Source organism: Acanthochromis polyacanthus, chromosome 23 (assembly GCF_021347895.1).
Source record: "Acanthochromis polyacanthus isolate Apoly-LR-REF ecotype Palm Island chromosome 23, KAUST_Apoly_ChrSc, whole genome shotgun sequence".
Classification (NCBI taxonomy): Eukaryota; Metazoa; Chordata; class Actinopteri; family Pomacentridae; genus Acanthochromis; species Acanthochromis polyacanthus.
In genome coordinates, this window is record NC_067135.1 from 17,100,727 (window position 1) to 17,123,686 (window position 22,960).

Consider the following 22,960-nt stretch of genomic DNA (forward strand, 5'->3'; position numbering starts at 1 on the left):
TTAAATTTGTTGCCGTGGGTTGTCTAGCACGGCTAGGCTATGATTAGGCATGAAGAGTGCATCACTTCATCCGCATCTCATCATCCTTTCCATGACCACAGAATATGTCTTCAAACATGGTTGTTTTAGAAATGAGAAGCTCCTCACTGCATCAGCGAGGGTTAAATAACTTGTTGCAGCTGAAACATAATCATCACTACAGTAATTATCCAAAGGCTCTTACCTATTTGCTTAGTTAAATACAGGTGACAACTTTTTTTTGGCCAGGCAGTACAGTGTTGACCACATGATAGATACAGCTCTAAACGGACAGTTGCATATCTCCTGAACAACGTTTGCCGCACTCCATCTTTATAAAAGATATTCACGGGGGTTTTCCTGCCTCATGTGTCTTCTGAGTCTCACACTCCAGCTGTGTGGCATTCTGCAGGCCCTGAGCTGAAGCAGGGAGGTAATGATAGCTGCCATGTGTCCAGGTGGGGGGTGCTGGAAACCCCTGTGAAGGTAAAGGAGACCACCCAGTGATGCAAAAAGGGAGGGGAGGTTAATGAAGTAGGAAACGGTAACAGGTGGAGCTGATTTATGAAACAGGATGCTGGCTCTAGCTTCTTCTCTGTCACTCACCGAATAAAGCCGTCTCCTCTATTCATGAACCTTTTCTCTTCCCTTCACTTCCTGCCCTTCTATTGTCCCTTAGCTCCACACTTAAGCAGGAACGTTGCTCTCATAGCTCCTTTTTGAACTCCTATTATCGCCCCACTTTTACACCTTCTTTCCCTTCGGTGCGATCCTAAAGGACACATGTGGCATCACTAGCAGGAGAGTTTTGTGCTCGGAGTGTGTGTGCCAGAGGGGGGGTGTCATTAGTCTGGCAGAGGGCCATCAAACACACGCACACATGCACTGTGGGCCCCGCTAGAGGTAAATGTCACCGAGGGGGCTCCCACAGCGCCGGGAAATCGTTTCCTCTCTCATTTTTATCTCTCTTCCCTCCCCTTTCTACATTATTGAAAAGGCCACGCAGCAAGGCACGCTGGGAGGTTGCCCGTCGTCCAGCGGGGGAGGATACAGAGGGCTGATGAGGTGATGGAGAATTCCCACGGAGTGCCAGCATAAAGAGATTCTGATTAAAACCTCATCCGTTTCATCATTATCCTCTCCGTTCTCTGACTTTTTCATAGGCAGGAATCCTCGCTGTCTTGATCAGCTCACACCTTCAGCTGTCAAGGTAGAAACCAGTGTGCTGTGATTGAGATGCAGAGGCAGTCATGAGTGAACATATGCTCCGTGGCAGTTCGTCCTAAAAGTTGTCAGACCGTAGCTTTCACATCTGGAGAAAACACAGGCTTCTTTTCTTTCACACAAAAACACCAGATTACTTTTTTTTTTCCTGTTAAATTAGTAGAGAAGCTGGAAGGCCCTTAGCAATGGAAATCAGCTCTGTGACTGAGCTCGGCTCTAAGGCTTGTTTAATTACCCACACTCTTATTTACTCATTAAAACAAGCACAATACGTTTTTTTATGAAGCAAATCTTCAGAAACATTGAGAAGCTGGGAAAAAAAACCAGATCACATATGTGGGTGCAGTTTCCAAGCAACACAGTCAACACTCTTCGCAGATATGAAAATTTCAAAAGGTTTCAACACACACTAAAGCAACTTCTTTACTTTAAACACTTGATTAAAACTCTGCAGCCTTAAAGGAATAGCTCAGAAGTTTAGGAATAACACTCATTTTTCTTCCTCGTAATGTTTTGGATGAAGAGATTCATGGTAAATATGAGGATACAGCCAGCAGCTGATTAGCTTAGCTTAATATGGAGTTTGGAAACGGAGCAAAACAAATGTCCCATCTGCCAGTACTGAAAAAACACCCTAAAGAGTGTGTCACCGTGTATGTTGTTTGTTTAATCTATACAAAAACTTATGCGAAAAACCAACACAGGGATTATTTGGGCCATGTTATTTCTTTGGGATGCAGTAACTTTCTAGTTTCCTCTTTTCCATTCTACAGGGGGATTTCGAACTGACACCCCTGTATGATCCGAGTCTGGTGTCTCCTAAGGGGGTTAGATGTTGCACATTGTTCTACATTTCCAAAGCAAATCTGCCCTTCACCTCCCTTTCCACTGCCACCTTCAACCAACTCTACTAGGGGGATACTGAGGCATGCCCACGCTATCCAAGAGACATGTTTGATGTGCAATGTTTAGGCGGGTGGTACAAGTCAAATATCCACCCGAATGTACGGACTCAAGGTTTCCCAGCAGAACGTTGCAATATAACAAGATGATCGATGTTATTCACTTCACCTGTGGTCACAATCGGACATGCCACTTTGTCACAACATTGCACCTTAAGTCTTAACCGTCCTGCTCATGTATCCATTGTCTGTAATGTCCTCTACCTGTGCATTGTCAGTCTCAAGCTCGTTTTGTACTTAGCCAGAGAAGCCTGCTGCCTCACATACTGCATCATGTGACCGAATGTAGTAAGACATTCTGGGATGTTTGCCATACTGCACTTGACGATAGCATTGGGACTCACTAAATCTTTTTCTGACATACTATTTAAAATTGTAATATGGGTATTGGACTTAATCTTTCCAGAATATCCTGGTCAGCCTCAGATTTTTGTCCAGGTTAAACTCAAAAGACCCACATGTCAAGTATACGGGAAGCATCCTCAACACCAACCACCAAAACTGGCTTTTATTTATGAGCAGAGGTTGTGCTGCTCCTTGCCCTATCTCTAAGGGCGAGTCAAAACATGTCAGAGGAAGCTCATTTTTCACTGCTTGTATCCGCAATCCTTTTCTTCTGGTCACTTCCCACAGCTTGTGGCCATAGTTGAGGACCAATCAATCAATCAGTAAATCGGCAACTTTGCCTTTTGGCTCAGCTCTCTCTTCACCACAGACAGCTACAGCGACTGCATCAGTGCAGAAACCACACCCACCCTTCCGTCAATCTCCCACTCTGTTCTTACCGAACCCGAGGTAGTCCTCCGTTTGAGGCTATTGTACACGAACAACATGAATTTCAGTTTATGTCAGAAATAGAAGTCCAAAAAGTGCATGTGCAAAATCCGATGACACATACATTTCCTCATGCACTCTGGAAGCTCCTCATGCTGGAGCACCCGAAGGTCTACTGGGTGATGCGGGTCACTGTGCCGTGCTGAACCCTGTGATGAGTAAAAAATAGAGACAGCTCCGTTGTGGCTGCCCACTCATACAAAAACACGGATAGATCAACTCTCTGGGGTGATTCTCTGACTCACAGTCTGGCCCTGACTCCATCCCTCTGTGTGTATATGTGTGTGTGAGTGTGAGAGAGAGAGAGAGAGAGAGAGAGAGAGAGAGAGAGAGAGAGAGAGAGAGAGAGAGAGAGAGAGAGAGAGAGAGAGAGAGAGAGAGAGAGAGAGAGAGAGAGAGAATTCGACCGATAGAGAGACCTCTCAGGTGTACAATTCAGTGGTCCGTGACAAACTCTTCATTTGTAACTCATTTCAGTGGCAGGCAGGGAAGCTAGACTGGGTGTTCATGACCTGAGAGGGCCAGAGTTCCCATCGCAACAAGCAACCTCCATTATTGCGAGGGAATATTTTAAGCTGCTGTAATCAGTGTTTCTCTAATAGCAACAGCTCACATGATTAGACTGGTAGCAAAGATGAGGTAGCATGAGATTGAGGTCACCTTTTTGGTTTTTATAACTTACAGCTTTGCCATTTAAACCGTTAGCATTCTGACAGCACTGAAAAAAACTCCACAAATCAAGAGCAAACAACCTGCCCAGCACGAAACAATAGTTAAAATTAGTGGCTATCCATCTGTCCATCCATTACCTTTTCACCGCTTAACCCTCATTAGGGTCGTAGAAGAGCTCGAGTCTATCCCAGCTGACTTAGGGTGAAAGCAGGAGACACCGGTTGCCTACATACGGAGACAAGCTCCACGCAGAAAGATCCCAGGCCTACAATGGCAGTACTGTGCATTGACGGAAAAAGTAGATGCTGACCTACAACACATGTGTGGAACAGGCTAGTAGTATTCTAAAAGAAAATACTTTGCATCCATTGGGTCCACAAGTGTTCAAGTCCGCATGGGACTATTTATCCGCTGTCCATGTTCAAAGTCTGCATCGGTTAGTTCACAGGGATGCAGAAACAACTGATTGACCTTTAGTTTTTCCCACTAGCTAGCCGTTAACTTGAGTTGCATAGTGGTTTAGTGGTTAGCACCGTTGCCTTGCAGCTGGAATTCCCCAGTTCTGAAGTCACATGGACGTCTCGAGTAGGCACAAATTTTGGGCTGCAGGTACACTACCATTCAAAAGTTTGAAATCACTTAGAAATGTACATATTTTTTAAAGAAAGGGAGTTTTTTTTTTTCCCAATGAAGATAACACTAAATCAAAAACACAGTCGAGACATTGTTGATGTGGTAAATGACTATTCTAGCTGGAAACGGCTGATTTTTAATGGAATATCTCCATCGGGGTACAGAGGAACATTTCCAGCAACCATCACTCCTGTGTTCTAATGCTACATTGTGTTAGCTAATGGTGCTGTAAGTCTACTTGATGATTAGAAAACCCTTGTGCATTTATTTATGTTAGCACATGAATAAAAGTGAGTTTTCATGGAAAACATGAGATTGTCTGGGTGACCCCAAACTTTTGAACAGTAGTGTAGGTGTCTGCAACATAGAAAGAATAGCAGTGGCCCTATTCATACTATACTGTACAAACAAAGAAAAACACATACTGTATGGATGTTTCTGAAGGGCTGGCTGTGACTGTACACTTTGTACTGGATGTAGCAGCTAGTTACAGATTGGACTGCAGCACTGTCTCAGTCAGTATTGCTGACATGTCCTCATACAGCCTCTCACCATAACCATTTGTCTTCCTGGCCATGTAACCACAGTGCTCTTGCAGAATGTACAGTCTGCATAGTCACAAATTTAGGTAGACAATGAAATTTGCTACCCTTGTAAACAAGCAGATCTGGAGAGCCTGAAATGGCCTTCCGGAGCCAGATATTTCCATCAATAATTACATTACAGAGGGTCCTTGACTTAAGTCGTAGTTCAGTTCCTGCAGCCTGACGTTAGTCGATTTTCGCCGTAAGTCGAAACGCCAGTGAAAATGTAAACAAAGCCATTACCTACATCACGATATCAATCAGTTCTCCAGAAAAGTCATGAATACCAATGACTTTCATGCATATATAAGTCATTTTACAAGAAGACAACAGAATATGTTGCAACTTGATCATCCTTGCGAGCCACAATGAAATGCAAAAAGTTAGGGAATATAGCACACCCCAAGGTGGCATACAACCGACAAATTTAAACAAAGCCGTCTCATGGCACCACTTGATGACGCATTCGTCCACTCCGCTCTCCAACAACTTCCACATAGCCAGTTCCCACACAATGACGAAACGCCATAAGTAGAGGACGCCGTAAACCGAGGTCCTTCTGTATTGTATGCGTGTAATATCTGTAATGTTGACTAAGTAGTTTTAACCAGCGTTCAATTCAGGCCTCTATATTTCAGAATACGACATGTAGGCCTATCAGCTATAGACGGAATAAATCTAATTTTCCTAACCTAAATGATAGTTGAGGCTCTCTGTCCATTCCATCTGTGGACCAAAAGAAAACTCATGTAGTGTTTAGCTAAGAAGCTAGTCATGAAGAATGTTGTTGGGTGGTAAAAATACTTAATATACTTAATATTTGAAATACACAGTTAAAAATTTCCCCTGAGATTTCACACCACAAACAAGCTGGGAAGAGTGACACAAGTCAAGAACACCGCAGTCCTTGTCCAAGTCAGGACTAATTGAAAGCTATTCATGCAGCAGTGTGACACAATGGAGACAGAATGGGCAGAGCATTAGAGTTTGGAACCAAGATATAGAGAACACTGCTGAGAATTTTCTGCCAAGCTCGTTGGATGCAGTTTTTCCCAGCATAAGCCAGTGATTTTTCAAGGGTTTTGGGGTTTCTGATTGGCTGCTGTGCCGACCTGTTCGAGCCAAATTCTATTCTGGGCTGCTGCCGACTTTGTGTTTGATAACAAGTTGGCAAAGCTGGCTAGCACAGATAATATAGGCATAAAAGTGCACTGCGTACTGCATTTCATAGTGTACAGTTCTGTGTTGTTCTCCTCCGATTCATGAAAAGCCTAAATTTACATTGTATGCATCCGGACCATGTTCACCCACGTACATGCACACAAAGACACACGTGCAGTGATGCAATTCCAGCACCGTCTCACTGTCCTCGTTCACCATTTTCTGGTGGAAGTAAACTGTTTTTGTTTACTGTGGAAATTCTCAAAAAATTGTATGAGATGCTGCGAGGCGGAGCGGCAGAACAAAGGTGAAAAAAGGTTGGGATGATGGAGAGAGAGAGACGGAGGGAGCGGCAGCAGGGGTGAGGAGGTGTCAGAGGAGTGACGGAAGAGCGAATAAACATGAGAGGAGGGATGAGGGAAGGAAGAAGGTGTGGCGTGATGGGAGATGGTGAGGAGAGAAGGTGTAGTAACAGCGTGTCCACTGGTGTGTGAAACCGGACTGACATGTGCAATGTGTGTGCGCGTTTGTGTATGCAAGAGGGATTTCAAGACAGGAGAAAGGCGCCAAGATCAGGCTTGATTTCTCCTCCACACGCACAGAAACACCTCTGGTTTGGCTGAGAGGATCTTTTCAGGGTTATAAGGTCAAAGAGTGCATTTGCTCAGCCTCCCATAACAGTAATATTTCACGCATTTAAAGCACAAAGTGCCTGCAAGCATCAACAGTATGAGTAATGTGTACAATTTTTATCACTAATAGAGGAAGTAAATAGTCAGTGTTTCTGATTCTGACAGAAACTAGAGGCAGGTTAAGGATCAATAGTTTGATGGGCTGTCTTGATCTGATTTTTGGCAGATTTTTGTGGGAATCAGTATTTTATAACCCTGTCTGTATGGTTCTCCTGCTCACACTTTCAGGGCCTGTGGTGGTTTTTAGCTAACGCGCCTTGAAACTTCACATTCTGAATGTCAAATTTCAAGTTTCTTTTCGATGTAACTGTCAGATGGTCATTTTAAAGTATGGCAGTATGATAAAAAAGGAAGCTGGATAGTTCATCTAATGAAAATGGATGGAAGTGCTTAATTCTCAGTACTTATTTCTGAAAGTGGTCTATTGACAACAAATGTAAAAAGAAAAAGATTTGTCACAAGGAAGAACAAATTCAAAAAAGTAGAATTAGGGTTTCCAGATGTAGTACCAACGATTAGAACATCCTTAATGTTAAGCCTTATCTGCCAGTGGCCGAGACATAACATGAAAAATGCCATCTCCTCCAGGTGCCAAGCAGCCAGAAGGAGTTAAAATGCACAATTCTTACATTTATTTACACTATTTACAAGTAATCTACAGGCATAAGATTGACCATAGGCTGCACAGCGTCTCGGTGGTTAGCCCTTTCGCCTTGCAGCTAGAAAATCCCCGGTTCTCGCATTGGAAGTCCACTCCTACCTGGTCTTAGAAAAAGGTCTTTGTCACTACTTCGGACACATGGGTCATTACAGCAGTGTAGCCATTCGGGAGGTGGAGCAGTTTCCCTGTGGCATGGGAGCTCCAGTTTGCATCTTATGTAGTCCTGCCCATGGGTCCAGGGACCAATCACCTGCTGGCTGGTAGAGGTGAGCCAATCACATGCCGGCAATAGTACACACTTTGTACAGTGGCCTCACCAGCTCTCAGAATAAATCACAGAGAAGCAAAAGCAGCACAAAATACATCCGCATTTGTAACATTAAGGAGTGCTACAAGCTAAGCAGGTAGTATGTTTAATATCTTCGCCATTTAAGATATTGTTCACAGACTTTGAATATCTCAAACTTGCGTGTACTGCAAGATGAAAAAATAACACGATACAAGATATTAAGATTTTCATGCCAGAGGGAGCAAGAGGGTGAGATTTTAATTATCAGTTTTGATATGTGTAGCTAAAATTAGCTGTTGACTAGAATGTTAGTTGTTGCTTGGCAATAGTGTCCACTGCTCTAAGCATAATAATTGTAACTGTCTTGATAAATATATGTTTGATATTGTTCAGGGAAGCCCAGATGAGTGTGTAAATAGTTCATGACTGGATGTGTAAACCCCTCATATTACCAAATAATAGTTACTGGGGCTGACATCAGCTCAGACCAAGATCTGAGACCAGATTTCTCCTTCGAACTCATGCAGTCTGAGCATGATTTACGGTACCAGTCAAAGGTTTGGACGCACCTTCTCATGCAATACTTTTTATTGCTTTGAATTGTTTTCCACATTGTAGATTAACACTGAAGATTGACATGTTTTTGTTCAAAACATAATTCCACCCATATTCTTTTGTAGATTTGATGTCTTCAGCATTCATCTACAATGTAGAAAATACTGAAATACAAACCAGTGAATAACAAGGTGTGTCCAAACTTAACTGGTTGTGTATGTGTGAATCCACTCAACTACACTTCTCTGAGTGAACTGGAAGATTTAGCAAGGCCTCAACTCTGTTCTAGCTGAGTTAATAGATAATGCTACTATTTAAACATTTTACAACTTAAAAATACAAAAATGCACTTGTTCTTTTCATTGACATTGCCATACCCATATTACTACTAATATGTACCCAACTGAACAAACGGATACGAATACCCGAGATTTTCCAACAGCTCTGTCCTTGGAAACCAATCTTAGGCATGGTCTCATGAACATTTTAATACGGCAAGTGGCATTTATCTGCAACCTAAAAGGCATTTTTAAGCCCACACATCTCCACAGGCACATGAACAAACAAGAAAAGCACTCAGAGCATGCATGTGTACGTTATATACGAATACCAAATTGTATGACCTAAATATGTAGCGGGCGGTGAGAGTTGATGGGATTCAGAAACACCAATACAATTTAATCAACTGTTCCTTGTATAATTTCCGACAGATAAGTCCTGATAAATCCACAGCGATCGATTTGTAGTAGGATCGCAATCATGTGATCGTCAGCAGGCAGCTGATGTAGTGTTCATTTGTTGTCATAGTTACAGCGACAGTGACAGAAATCTTTCAGAAATCCGTGGATCCAGACTATAAGCTGCATTACTACCAAAATCTAATCACTTGATCCTCGTGTCGTTTATGACCTGCCCTGAAAATGTCATCCAAATCTGTTTGTGAGTTTTTGAGTCATGTTGCTAGCAGACAAAGACAGACAAACCAACGCCTATTATCACGTAACTCTCCTGCGTTCCTTGGCAGAGTAAATATTGCAATTATATCGCATGGAATCCCAACATACAGATTCCATTCCTTAACGAAAATCAACTACAAGCATTGAAAATATCTGAAGGCTTCTTATTTTGATTGGTTGTGCCAAGAAATTCAAGACAAGAGCAGACAACCACCAAATCCAAACTTTCATTACAGGATCTGCAGATAACTCAACTGTTGATGTCAAAGTGCACGTATCTACAATCAGAAAGACATTGTGCCAGTTTGATGCGCATGAGAGGTGTGGCAGGAAAAAGCCTTAAGTACAAGCAAAACTACAGTTTGCTCATGAACAATAAGGCAAGGGCCTTTTAGAATAATGTGCTGTGGAGAGAATGCATAACAGTAACAGCAGACATGTTTGGTTAAGAACAAAGAGCTTTTCAGGAGAGTCACCTCATTCCAACTGTGAAACATAATGGTGGAAATTTTTAGGGTTTCGGGTTTGCTTCGCTGCCTCAGGGACTGGGCAGCTTGTAGTCGGTGAATCAACGATGGATTCCACATTATGTCAAACAGCATTTGAAGTTATTGTGAGCCCATCTGTCAGACATCTGAAGTTGAAATGGAAGTGGACGTTTGAACAGGATAATGAGCACACAGCAAATCCACCCAGGACTGGCTCTGAAAGAAGAGATGGAGGGCCACTGAATGGCCGAGTCAAAGCCCAGATTTGAATCCCATTGAAATGTTGTGGAGGGATTTGAAGCAAACATTGGATGTAAGAATAATCTCAAACTCAAGCTGTCAGACTGGTGGAATCTTAGACAAATTATGTACAAGGAGTTGCACCTTAATACTAGCTTCTAAGGCCAAGGGTGTAGCTATTTCTGCGGTATTCCTCATTGACAAACAAGCCAAATATTAGCCTTTCCAGATATGCCAAAACGTAAATAATTTCTTACATTTTCACATGACTGTGTCTGTTTCCTTCACCAATAGTCAGTATAAGCGATAAATCGACTTAGGAATTAATTTGCAACTCTAGTTATCTTGCAAAAACCAAAGACTGCTGAGATTGTTCACATATCAGATGTTATTTTCCTCACCCTTCGTTACTCTTCAACATTATTCCCCTGCCATCCATGTGTGTGTGGCATGAATAATTCAACACACATGCAGCCATGTTGGCCGTGAAATGTGTTTTTAAGGATCCACGCGGTGTGTACATGCTGTAAACATCGATACCTGTGGAGTATCAGAGTTCAGATAAGGGGTGATTCTTGGATTTTCTAAATAGAAGACTGAGTTAACACAAAAAAATTATATAATAGCTGAACAGAAAAGACAAGAAGCTAAAAAAAAAAATAAAACTGAGATTTACAACAATTCATCTCATGTCATGAATAGGTAATGCAGTGACTATTTTCTTGCTCTCTCAGGACTGAAACTACAAGTGCTTCTCAGGTCAAAGTGCACCTAAGAATATCCCAAAGGACAAAATATCAAGTACTCCATCTATCACAGGCTTTTCCAAACAACACAAAGATCATAAATTAGTGAATAGCAGTTATGACTTGGAGGCCACATATCTATTTTTCTCTGCTACTTTTTTGTTAAGAGAAAAACTGTACAGATATACACTACCAGTCAAAAAGTTTTAGAACGCCCCAATTTTCCATTTTTTTTAATTGAAGTTCAAGTATTTCAAGTCCAGTGAATAGCTTGATTACTTACAACCCCATCTGTCTGCATAAAGTAGTGTTGGAACAGACCGTGGTACCATACCCTTGAGCATTATTTGAACAGTATTGTACTGCAGAAAGTAGTGGGATGCTAAAAAAAAAAAAAATGGTGCGGAAAAGGCAATTTTCAATAGAAAAGAGACAGACCATCTTAACATTTAAAAATGTAGGTCTTTCCTACAGAGAAACTGAAGAAAGTCATTGAGTACAGTTTTCTTCACCATCAAAATGGACTCTGATACTGGGGGAAATTGACAGGAAGAGGTCTGGAAGACCCAAAGCCACAACAGAATCAGAACATACATTTCTGACAGTCAACAGCTTGGTGGTAGGCGGCTCACAGGACAACAGCTTCAAGCACAACTTAATAGAGGTCGTAGTAAGAAGGCTCAGTTGAAACTGAAGAGAAGACTTGGAGTTGCAGGTTTGACAGGTGGAGTTGCAGCAAGAAAGCCACTACGAAGATGTCAGAATAAGAAAAAGAGGTTTACCTGGGCCATGAAACACCACCAATGGACTACTGAAGACTGGAAGAAGGTATTATGGACTGATGAATCAAAATTTGAATTCTTTGGTTCATCATGCAGGAGTTATAAATGTGAACCCAAAACCTGAAGGACACAAACGCTCCACAGACTAGAGGGAAGCGGATGACAGTAACCCGTCAATTTGTCGCTACACAATGCTTCGTCATTTAATTCATACTCTATATAAATGTATTGATAACAGCAGCTTTTAACCACATCTATGACCTGTAAGATTAACTTCTGGGTACCAGGATCGACGGAAGTGAAGATATTTCAGTTTTACTCACGTGCTGTCAGATGGCCTCTGATCTCTCTTCTTCCCTTCACCTGTCCATCATTAACCAATACCTCGGTTACATCCCATGAGCCAGGACAGGCACATTTAAATGCTGAGGAGTTCTGATCACACACCTACACACAGCAGCACACTTTTGCTCGCATTCGTCTGAGAAAATTCATGAAAATTTGTCAAGAGGAAATATGACTCTGCCAGACTCTTCAGATTAAAATAAAACGGATTAACACGGAGGAAACTGCAGCAATGCTTAAGATTCAAAAGCCTCATAGTAGATGACAGATAGCGTTTCTTTTCCTGCGGCGTCTCACAAGTCCCTCTTACTCTTTAGCAACCAGCTGTCTACTTTTCGTACTAATTCCACCAATCCTCGTTAGATGCTGCACTGCAGATGACCTCGCAGTCAAGTGGCTTCATTTCCTTCAATATGCTGCCGTTAGAGTGGAGCTGGGGTGGAAGAATATTGGATTTTTACAGGCTTATTTTCATTATGTGGCTTCATTTTAAAACCGAACAAGATTTTGACGCCTGTCCAGATATTGCTTCGGAGAGTTGTCGATTCCTCACGGACGCTCACACCTGACTCAATTAAGCCCCGTCCATAAGCTGACACCTTCGACGTTTCGGTTGCTTTATTACAAAGCAGACCCCAGCCACACATTATGACGCACGTCCTGCTACGAGAAGAGAGAATAACAAAAGACGAAAAGCTGATTACAATGCACACACTTCTCCCAGAAGACAATGATTCACAGTTCTTCTGTATTTTTTTCCTGCAGATGACTGGAGGCAGTAATGTGTCTTCCTGGTCACAGCGCAATATATTCAAACAACAGCACGTGTTAGACTGTGGTTATAAATGCAACAGTCTATTCTCATTGCACTATTAAAAAGGGACCACAGTGTTTGAATACATAAGCAATATTTATGTACCTAGTCCATTTGAGCGTTTGGTTACTACACTCTGTGGGACGAACTGGAGTGTCATGCAGCTAATAATATTTTATCACCAAGCAGCAGTTGCATTTTAAATCCTCACTCCACCCAGGGTACTGGTTTCATGTAGTCATTTACATTACATGAGCATCTTGTTAGTCTCTCTGCGGAAAGCCAACAATCTGTCTGGTTGGCTGACCTCTCGGCGGCCTCTGATCTTTACCCCTTGGCCGGCGCTCGGCACAGCGGTTGCAGAGAAAGATGAAACAAATCTGGAAATATTCACAGCCAGTGCGACTGGTTGATACATGCTGCTGACTTGACTGGATTTATTGTTTTGTCTGCAGAAGAACTAGTTATATCTGCTTTTATCTGCCTGGTGTCGAACAGAAGGTCTTGGAGGTCAGGTGTTGCAGTCTTGATATTCCCAGCAACAGATGATGAGCAAAATGTTCAGACCAAGAAGAATAGTTTCAAAAATCAATAGAACAAAACCCAAGTACTTAGATCCTTTCCTTGAGTACATCTCTATTGCATGAAATACTCTTTAATGAGGTTTATGAATTTTAACTGAATCATGCAAACTGCAAATATTCTTGGTTTTTTTTTCTTCACTTGGAGGAATAAAGTAGCGGCGTGCCATTTTGTTCCAACTCAGGGGCACAGCACCTCTGGTTGCTACAAAACAAGGGCAAACAATGTGTTCATGATGCTGCATTCACATGATGTCAACAAAACAGCAGGAACAAGAACAACTCCAGAGATGGCATCAACAGTATTTTGGAATCAGCTGCTCATACATTTCAATGATATGAGTTTTAGAAGTGTTGACAAGGGCCTTTTTGAGTTTGGATGTAGCAGGCAAGACAATTCCCCCTTTTTCCAGTCTTTGACCTAAGCTAAGCCAAGGTAAGCTAAGCTAATGTAGCCGCAAGGGGACCCAAGCCAGTGTCTTATTGTGCCGGTCCCAAGCTCGGATAAATACAGAGGGTTGTGTCAGGAAGGGCATCCGACGTAAAACTTTGGCCAAATCAAACATGCGAATCAAATGTATGACTTCCATACATGATCGGTCAAGGCCCGGGTTAACAATGACCGCCATCGGTGCTGTCGACCTACAGGGTGCCGGTGGAAAATGGACGACTGTTGGTCGAAGAAGGAGGGGAGGTAGTTGGTGTGAGAGAAGAGGATGCAGAAGACAGGGTTAGATGGAGGCAATTGATTCACTGTGGTGACCCCTGAAGGGAAAAGCCAAAAGGAAAAGAAGAAGAGACCTAAGCTAAGCTAAGCACCTCCTGGCTCTGTGTATGTGTGTGCCATGCAGGCTTTACAGTGGTTTAGTCTCACTTAAAAAAAACGGAATAACCCTTAATTAAAATGAATTACTCCACCAAGGAGTTACGTACCAATTGCTGTATGTTTATCTGTCTGTCTGTCTGTTAGCAACATTTCTCAAAAACAGACTAGCAGAATTGGATGAAATTTTCAGGGAAAGTCAGTAATGACACAAGGACCAAATGACTAAATTTTAGCAGTGATTCTGCTTACAGTCTGGATCCATGGATTTGTTAAAGATTTCTATACCATTGCGAGATAGCAGCATGGCGTCACTGTAACTATGACAACAAGTGACCGCCATGCTAGCTGCCTAATGACGATCACATGATTGCGATCCTACACCAAATCCACCACTTATCAGGACTTATCCATCAGGAGTCATACAATGACTAAGCAGCCTTGGTGGAGTACTGTGTTCTCTGAGTGCTTTTCTTGTTTCAAATGTGATTTGCTAGATTTTTATTTTGTAGCTACAAATTAAACAGCCTTTTCTTTTGCAGCAGTGATTGCTTTGTAATTTCTTCAGTCCTTTTAAATGGCCTGAAGTAGAGTTACTTAGCATGAGTGTGGTAATTCGACTAGAAATGAAAATTATGCCTAAGTGTAGTGGTTATGTTGGTAATGGGTTACATGCCGCCTGGGGTAAGTAACTGCTGTAATCTATTACTGTGTGTGTGCCCATACCTGCTACAAGTAAACTGACTTTAGCGTTTGTGTGTGAGGATTTGTGAAGTTGTGTGTGTATGTTTGTGAGACTAAATGGCACAGTTAAGATGTTAATAGCTGCAGGCTATCAAGCAGCAAGCAGTAGCAGTGGTAGCAGGAGAACAACAGTAAATATTCACATCATAATCATCTTAATGAGTAGTGGCACCAGAGCAATGTGCTGTGAGGTCTCTCCCTCCTCCTGTCTGATTACCCAACACGTTTCGTATTTTCAAAAATAGTTTTTTTATTTATTTATTTTACAAGTGCCTCCTTACAGTATGCCAAATCCCTAAGCTGTCATTTCTCTTGGTTGCAAAAAAATTGTGAGAATACCCACAGACAGATGGAAACAGAAATCTATGAACACACACACACAGTTAGTCTGATGATCATGAGTAAACATTGAAGGAAATGAAGCATGCCGTGTTATAACAAGGTCAGGCTCTTGCATTATCATAATCTTGAGCCTCTTTTGTCATTATGTATTTGTGTGTGTGTTTAGATACGCTACACTGAATTTCATTGGATTCCAGATCTAGAAATGTGACATCGCCATGCCCAAAATCACACATGAATGCAAAAGACGACCTAAAATATTCCGATTCATCGCCGGATGACTGACTCGTTTGACCCAAAATCAGCACAACAACGCAGCAGCAAGCACATTCCACAGCAATAGTCTGATATTAATGTTTCTACCATACAGCTCAGGACTCAGAACGATTAAATGGACTTATCTTTAAGTGAAAATATTGCCTAATGTGGTGTAAAAAGATTTATTACTACCCATTTCATGTTAAATCGTATTACTCTTGACTATCTAATAATTAGGGGTGATGGTGGGCTGGTATTATCGGCCCGATATTAGCATAAACATCCATTATCGGTCAATATCGTTATCTTTTTGCCAATCATGAAAACTGAAAAAATAATGCTTGGATTTCGCAGGCATTTACTGGTGATCAAATGATGACATCATCAAACTGCGTCATGAAGCGTGTAAACAGAAATGTGGCTGCAGTAGCAAGCTTCTTGTGCCTGACTAATAATATGTCTGTGGTTTGGAATTATTTTCAAGCACACATATCGGTATTGGTTGATATCGGAATCGGAAATTGAGAGTTGGACGATGTCGGCTTATCGGTTATTGGCAAAAAAAGGTGGACATCTCTACTAATAATAGCACAAAATAACCATTTAATTTTCAATGAGGATTTATCGCCCATATTTCCAGTGCACCCATTTTGGTTTTACCTCAACAACTCTGATTAAAGTTGCAACATTGACCCTACTTTGATATTTTAAGGACTGTATGTAACTGTCCAACAAAGAGTTCAAAAGAATTTCAGTAATCTATCAGACAATATCAGATTTTTTTTGCTTGAAAATACTTCTCAATTAATATTTCTATTCGATTATTTGATGAAATGTTTGTGTTTGCTGCCAAAAATCCACCTACAAGATGCTCTGTAAGGCCAAAATAAGACACCTATGAAGCTACAACTATATAAATAGTTGTTCAATCTCACAGCTGTATCGCTAATAATTCTGAGCAAATAAAAGAATTGAGATTTTCCTCGAAAATGGATTGAGCACCCTTCAGAAATGTCCCCATTACAGCTCAATAGTGCACTCAATAACCCCAGAAAGTCTCAATTAAATACTTGCTTTCTGTCCATGCCTCTCTCAGCTGTTAATGGAGCAGCTCCAAATAAGAAAATCCTCCTATTATCGCTTTCTATAGCAAACAAAAGAAGCCAAAGCGGGGTCACAAGCGATGGCGACTCCATCTTAACAGCTGTGCAGCCTTTAAATAGTCACCAAAAGAGTTAAAAGGGTTCCTTCCTAAAGTCAGCCAGACGGATGATCAAGTTAACTGGCCTGATTGAGAAAAGTCATGTCTGCTTAGTGTCTCCTGTAAGCGCAGACATATGCTCCTCTGCAACTGGCAATGGGAACTATGCTGAGTGTGTGCGTTTCCAGGAGTGTGTGTGTGTGTGTGCCTACAGTGCAGTATGGCTGCTAACACTATATGCAAAAACTGCATCTGTAATCTCACAGACTGTATGTGTGAGTCACGTCTGTATTTGTGTGTCTGCGATCTGGAGTGATCGGAGAGTTTGTATATGAGAAGCGATAGAAAGTGTGGGGTTTTTTTGTGCGTGTGTGCGTGTGTGTCGTGTTCTGCCAGCACCGTTTGGCATTTCTCAAACAGCTGTCAGCTTCAGCCAAAGTGTTTCAGCTGACTGATCCCTAAACTGGGCCAATAAGTTCCCACACAAAACTCCACAGTCCCTTCGCATGGACACTTTGGGCATATTGCAGCATTCATCTCAACACATCACTCTCCATCCCGACATTCATTAATCTGTATAACCCTCTCTCTTTTACACACTCAGTTATTACACTTATCTTGCCTATACAATGCTGGGATCATGTGAAACATCTCTTGGAAACGTCAAGCTATCAAACTGCATTTTTGATCAAATTTATACAATGTTTTTCCATTCCGTTTCGACGTGCGTTTTATCTCATCTCGCTACTCATTCTCTCTCTATAGCAGAGCTAAATTAAATCATCGGCAGGTGTCCTGAGCACACATTTATGTTCAAACACCTAAACAACAGAATGGATGCCGCCAACACCAGTTGCGTTTCGGACAAAAGTGGCCGCTGCCTCCAGATTTCTCCAGCATGTTACCACGGTAACCATAGGTGTTGCCGGATCAACCAAAACTGCAATCGTAAGGATTCAAGCTTCAACATAGAGCCAAAATAAACAAGGAATGTGTCAAATCTTTATTTCTGCTGAGTTAATTGAAGAATTGTGTGCGATTTTAGGTTGTATGCAAAACTTGATGAATGAAACCACATGTGTGCGCGTGAGTGTGTGTGTGTGTGTGTGTGTGTGCAGGGGCATCTACTGCACATATGACAACACCATGAGACTTTTAAAGTGTGTGCTTTTGCGTGTGCTGGAGGCAAGAAGCATGACTGAGCCGAGCCATGCGGCATCTCCCCTGGTCCCACCCCCTGCCCTCCAACTAGCCCCCCCAAGGACGGCCAACCCATTACAGTAATTAACTAGAGAGGGGGTTGATGGGATGGAGAGAGAGAGAGAGAGAGAGAGAGAGAGAGAGAGAGAGAGAGAGAGAGAGAGAGAGAGAGAGAGAGAGAGAGAGAGAGAGAGAGAGAGAGGAGGTATGAGAGAGAAAGTGGTTTCAAGCCGAGAGAGAGAAGAGAGATGGAGGTTAAGCTTCGGAGGGAGGGGGGAGAAAAGGAGAGGAGGGTGGGAGGGGTCGTCTTTTTCTGCCGAGGCAGCAAGTGGGTGGGGGCCGTTCCCTTCCTGCCTGCCGTTAATCCCTGAGTGACTTTCACTGCGTACAGTAAGCAGCGCAGTGCAGCCCAGTGCCCCCGCAAATTAATCTAGCAAAGAGCCTGGGATGTGGCCGCGCTGAACCCCCCGCTTTACAACTCTCCCCCCTTTGCTAAAAGACTTGGGAAAGAGAGAGAGAGAGAGAGGGAGAGAAGGGATGGGCAGACCAAGAGAGGGAGAGAGAGACAAAAGTAGGGGGGTCGAAAGAGGGAGACGGAGATAAGCTGCTGCTGTATTGTCCAGTGAGTGGATAAAATGTGGCGGACAGAAGGCAAAGGGGACGAATGAGTGGAGGAGGGAGTGACGGGAGGTGGTGGAGGGGAGGAGGGGAGATAAGAAAGACAGAGGACTATTTAAAGCACAGCAAAGGATGGCCGTGTGCCCTCGCTCCAGTGACATCACTCAGGGACGCGGTGATGTCACTGACTGTGGGCTGCTTCTCTGCCACTCCATCATGACGTCATTCTCCTCCAGCTTCTGGCCTCACATCACGATAAGCGCGTGTGGATGTTTCATCCTAAAGGTCCCGTGTGATTCACTTTCCACGATTTTGCTTCACGGTTCGAGTAAACGCCACACTTGTTAAAAGGAGTAGTTTAATATTTTGGAGAATGCAGCAAAGTTGATGATGAGCTGAGTCATGTTTTATCACTGGAGGGAGAGGCTGGCGAAGTTCTGTCCAAAGTGAAAGTCAGACTACTTACAGCTGTGAAATGGGCTGAAGGAAAAGATGAGGAGACAAAAATTGATGCAGAATGAGCCCAAAACTCAGGTGACAAACATGTACACTACTGTTCAAAAGTTTGGGGTCACCCAGACAATTTCATGAAGATATTCCATTAAAAATCATCTGTTTCCAACTAGAATAGTCATTTATCACATTAACAATGTCTAGACTGTATTACTGATTCATTTAATGTAAACTTAATTGGGAAACAAAACTGCTTTTAAGGGCATTTCTTAGTGACCCCAAATTTTTAAAGGGTTGTATATTTCACAAACTCAGAAAGAAGCATAAAAAAGTGTTGGATATAACACAGATTTCAACGTAATCAAAAACTCAAGTACAAGATCAATACCTGCTAAATAACTGGCATTCTTTAGCTAACAACTGCTAACAATGCTACTCATGGAGTTCATGAATTATTCCGCTTAATTTGACTACTAGGTACATTCACATTATCTTAAATTTGGAAATAATTTTGACAAATAATCAAATATTTATGCTCCGTATAGCTCCATTTTGATCTCCACCAACTACTGAAAATAATAAGGGGCTATTCAGTTAGCAACCATGTGCTAACAGTGTGTGCTGTTTGGTGCTGGATGGTTAGTGTTCATGGGGCTTATTAGACCTTTCTGTCTGAAAATGGCCGCTAGGAAATGATATTGATGAGACTGGTATATGCATATTGGAATGGTAAAGTTGCAGACCATAAAACCACAACAATGACCTGAAAGATGCTAACCACTGTTGTACACTGTGATGTTGTCACCACAAATGGCAGTATCACATTAAAAAGCAACTTCAACACAAATTAATTCACAAATGGACTATTATTGTATAAAATGTCCATCTGCAGAACTGTTGTTGCCCTCGTCCTCTATTTGAAGAACACTAGCTAACACTGACAGACCCTAAAACGACTGCAGAAGTCAAAGGTTTAAATAAGTTATTTAGGTGTGCTACGACAAGGTGTGAGAAAATCTGAATGCTCTTACAAAGGAGGAATATTTCATTATGTTTGTTAAATGCAGTGCATTTTATCCATATCATGTAATCACAATTAGTCCAAATTTTGTTTTGCTACCTTCATAACGTCCCTCTTTTACTCTCACAGATCCTTTTTTTCTCAGCTTCTATTGTTTAACAAAGCAGTCCACATGGAAAAATCTATAAAAAGAGGCTTGTTTGCAGTTATTCTGATGCGTTGATAGATGTTGACTGTGACAGCTTACTGTGTTGGCACTGATGAAACTAAAAGCTTTGTACAGTGCAATGCAACGAGGTTGCATCATTTGAGGAAAGAGGCAAGTGGCTGCGGTGCTTTGTAGCTGCATCAGCTCACTAAAGAGAGGGTGGGTGGTGCTGTTAAAAAATGGAGTTCAGTTTAATCCTCATCCTCTCTTCTGCCTCCAGGGTGTCCAGGCAGAACATTTTTTCCTCCTCACCATCAGGCTGTTTATACTATTTGCACTACCCACTTTAGTGCTGCCCAACCATTAAAGCCACATTGTATGGAGATGGGAGATAAGTTCACCATCCATCCTCTCACTTTGTCTCTCTGATCCTTATTCCCTTCCTTTCCTGTCACAAATCCTGCTCACTTCCAAATACAATTTCTATACCCTCCAATCTCTTCAATCCGTTCATATGTCTTCATCGGTGGCAGCTGCTAGTCTTCTTTAGGGGAAGCACAATAACCAAGCAACATATTGTTACGGCCAACCAAGGAACGATGATGAACGGTGATAATACAAAACGATCTCCCCAGTATCCTCTTTCATTTAGTAAGCTGCCCCTCAGGCCAGCAGGCTCTTATTGAGCTCCGTACTACAGTGTTTAGCCCAGAGGCCCGCCCACAGCTCGCCTACACTGGGCTTGATTGACCCGATATCTCATGTGGATGCCAGGCGGTTCTCTCATTTGCGACTGCTGCTCGTTTATGCCTGTGCTGATTGCCAGACCAAGGACAGCGGGGCAAGGGAAAGAGGGCAGTGTTTGTTTTATCCGATCACGAGAGCGAGTCTGGGAGCGCCGGGAGCCGAAGCAAATCAGCTGAGAAATCTTTACTTCCAGCACACACATGCACAGACACACAGCTTGCAGCCACCTGCAGGCTCATGATATCACGCATTAAAGTGTGCACATGTAAGAGATAGGCTCAGATAGAGTGCAATGACCGAAAGAAAGCCCAGCATCACCATCACACCCATGTCAAATTGTATTTCCGCTACTGATACCTTTTTGCTTCGCCTCCTCTATTCACTTTGGTGTTCTAGCACTCATATATACATATTTTCATTGCATTTTTTAGCAAAAGTTGCCTGATTAAAATGGGTTTTGGACTACACTAGGGCTGCCCCTTGTCTTCAGTCCTGTTTGTGGTGTTCATGGACAGGATCTCAAGGCACAGCAGGGGTGAGGAGGGTGTCCGCTTTGGGGACCTAAGATTGCGTCTCCACTTTTTGGCAGATGTTCTGTTTGCTTCACCAGACCTTGACCTTCAGCACACGCTGGAACAGTTTGCAGCCGAGTATGAAGCGGCAGGGATGCAGATCAGCACAAAGGAGTTCAAGTATCTCAGGATCTTGTTCACAAGTGAAAATGGAGCAAGAGATGGAGAGGCAGACTGGTGTGGAGGCAGCAGTAATGCAGGCATTGTACCAAACCATCATGGTGAAGAGGGAGCTAAGCCACAAGGCGAAGCTCTCAATTTACCAGACCATCTATGTTCCAACCCTCCCCTATGGTCATGAGCTCTGGGTAGGGACCAAAAGAACAAGATCACAGATACAAGTGGCTAAAATGAGCTTCCTCCATAGGGTGGCTGGGCTCAGCCTTAGAGATAGAGTGAGAAGCTGGGACATCCAGATGGAGCTCGGAGTAGAAGCACCGCTCCTTCATGTCGAAAGGAGCCAGTTAGGTTGGTTTGGATATCTGATATGGATACTTCTGGGGAGACTTCCTTTGGAGGTTTTTTGAACACGTCTACCAGGAAGAGCTGGAAAGCCTTGCTGAGGGGAGAGATGTCTAGAACGGCATGCCTGGGCTCTGTGACCCAACCCCAGAAAAGTGGAAGAAAATGGATGGATTGATGGATGCTTTGATAGCTGTGTTCTTTAAAGGAATCTAAACCAAAACTATATATCACTTGATGATCAAGTTGTTGCAATCTGTGTGAAAATGCTCAACATAGTGCAATTACCTTTGACCGCTTTGGTTAAAAAATGTGCACAGAAAAGCGGCTTATGCTCTGAAGACGCAAAGGGAAGTGAAAACAGGGTAACCTTCAACTTCTAACAAAGGTTAAACAGTCAGTGGGGACAAATATGCATTTCACTAAATAAAAATTAAATTTGTTATGCAGAGCTTTGGTGATCTTTGCTCCAAATTCGTGCACTCGCTGTGACCTTTTGGTTTGTTTACATGCTTCTCTATTGTTCGCTGAGACGAGGAAGGGAAAAAAAAGCAAGCAATGTCACATTTCTCTAAGTTTCATTTTGAATAGGTGCAATTCATGCACTCAAACAGACAAACAAAATATCCCAAGGACAAAAGGGAACTATTTACATATTGGCCTAAATGAATGTGTAATTCTCTGTTTGTGTATTCTTTATCTGCAGGACTTGTGACAAAACAGGTCAAAAGAGAATAAGTTTGTAAGCTAAGTAGAGTTGTTGCTTTTATATTTGCCATACAAGAAAAACTACATTTCAGTATCCCACAGTTGAGAATGTGATGTTCACAGGCAAATGATGCGTTTCTAAATTTCAGATCCTTCTGATTATAATGATAACCACCAGGCTCCAAAAGATTACAGGAAAGTTGATTTGTAGAATCTTTTTGGGTCTGACATGTTGGGAAACACACTGATTTGCTTTCCATCCTTGAGTTAGATGAGAAGGTCAATACCACCATCAGTAGCTTAACACAAACTTGAAATTACTTTGGTGTTACTCCACAACACAATCAGGACAGGGATCAATTGTATGCATAAGAGAATCAAGTTAGCACTGGGAGTAGGATGTACTGCTTCAAAATAAAACCAGTA

At 42.3% G+C, this 22,960-nt stretch overlaps 1 protein-coding gene across 1 annotated transcript in view; it reads right to left on the minus strand.

Moving 5' to 3' along the window:
* The window catches only part of arap2 (ArfGAP with RhoGAP domain, ankyrin repeat and PH domain 2), a 221,349-nt gene extending 209,091 nt beyond the window's left edge, over positions 1 to 12,258 (minus strand). Inside the window, exon 1 of the mRNA XM_051944258.1 lies at positions 11,821 to 12,258. The gene's annotated coding sequence lies outside the window, so the exon portion shown is untranslated. The remainder of the gene's footprint in view (positions 1 to 11,820) is intronic.
* Between the last annotated feature and the right edge of the window lie 10,702 nt (positions 12,259 to 22,960).